Source organism: Equus caballus, unplaced genomic scaffold (assembly GCF_041296265.1).
Source record: "Equus caballus isolate H_3958 breed thoroughbred unplaced genomic scaffold, TB-T2T haplotype2-0000688, whole genome shotgun sequence".
NCBI classification, from domain to species: domain Eukaryota; kingdom Metazoa; phylum Chordata; class Mammalia; order Perissodactyla; family Equidae; genus Equus; species Equus caballus.
Genome location: NW_027221964.1, coordinates 17,501 through 19,056, shown reverse-complemented (window position 1 = coordinate 19,056; position 1,556 = coordinate 17,501).

Below are 1,556 nucleotides of genomic sequence, written 5' to 3'. Positions count from 1 at the left end.
CACGTTCTTCTTTCTAAATGATAATGAAAATCATTGTCACCACCGCTCTTCCGACCCTCCATGTCCAGACGGCCTCCCGCCCCTCCCCCATCCCCAACTCCCGCCCCGCCCCGCCCCGCGCCGACCCCCGCCCCCGGCATTCGCCCCGCCCACCTTTCCCTCTCCACTCCTACCCCCCCGCCCCCCGCCGCCCGGGACACCATCCCCCGCACCCCACCCCCCCCCCCATCCCGGCCGGGCCACCTGGTCGACCTCCTCGAACACTATATAAGAGGATGCCGGGCAGCCGGTGGCGCCCGACAAGCGGCCTCCTCACCGGCCGGACGGATCAGCCTCGCGGGGGCGGGCGATGGGGAGGCGTTCGTCCAGGTCAGGTCAGGTCAGGTCAGGTCGGGGGAGGGAGGATGCAGCGCCGGCCGGCCTGGTGCGTGGCCTGGTCCCGATCCACCCCGCGTCTCGTTTCTCGGGCCGGGACGAGTACAGGCGGGGAGGCCGACTCGGTCACGGAAAGCGGCCTTGGGGAGGTTTTGGCGAACGTCCCTGTCCCAGGGCCGTCTGCCGACTAGGGGACGGAGTCCTCCTCCATGCGCCTTCTCGCCCCCAGTCGGGCGGGTTGTGGGTCGCGCGGTCGACTTGGCCATTTCACCGGAGGCGTCCTGCCTGCCGGGGCTCCCTCCCTCGGGCCGGTGCGAGCGGTCCTCGGGCGGCCCGGGAATTTGGGCCGCAGCGAACGAACGAACGAAGCCCGTCCCTCCTGCGTCGGCACGGATGAGACACAGCCCTGGTGGGTGGAGCCGCTTTCCTCGGGTTTCCTTTTGCTTTCGGCCGCTGCTGCCACCAAACCTCCCTAAACGATAGGAATGAAAACGGGAACCGTTGGCATAATAAAAGCGTTTTGGTTGGCGTGTTTCTTGGCTTTTGGGGACTCGAGAGGTATGATGGATGATCTCCGATTGTCCTTTGGAAGGAAGGTCTATTTCATCCCAGTCGCACGAACCCCGCAAACGTGCGGCTGGACGAGGGAGGGAGGGAGGGAGGGAGGGAGGGAGGCCAACCACGGGATTTCCGCACGACCAGCTGATGGACACGACCGCCCCCGTGAGCCGGGCGGAGGGCAGCCGCCCGGGTCTCGCAGCTACGTGCCCGCGGAACCCTCGGGACTGCGAGAAGCCCGAGCGACCCGCAGTCACGCGGCGCTCGGCGCGGACATCTGGTCGGCCCGCGCGCCACGGGACCCGGGGGCCGGGCCGCTGGTCGACCCGGCAGGGCGGCGGCCCCGGCGGCGGCCTCGCCGCCGCTCGTCCGCAGGCTCCAGGGAGCCCTCGGGGCTCCGAGAAGCCCGAGCAGCCCGTGGCCCCGCGACCCCGCGGCGCTCGGCGCGGACATCTGGTCGACCCGCGTGCCACCAGACCCGGGGGCCGGGTCGCCGGTCGACCCGGCAGGGCGGCGGCCCCGGCGGCGGCCTCGCCGCTGCTCGTCCGCCGGGTCGCCGGAGCCCTCGAGCCTCCGAGAAGGCCGAGCGCCCCGCGGTCCCGCGCCGCTCGGCGCTCGGCGCG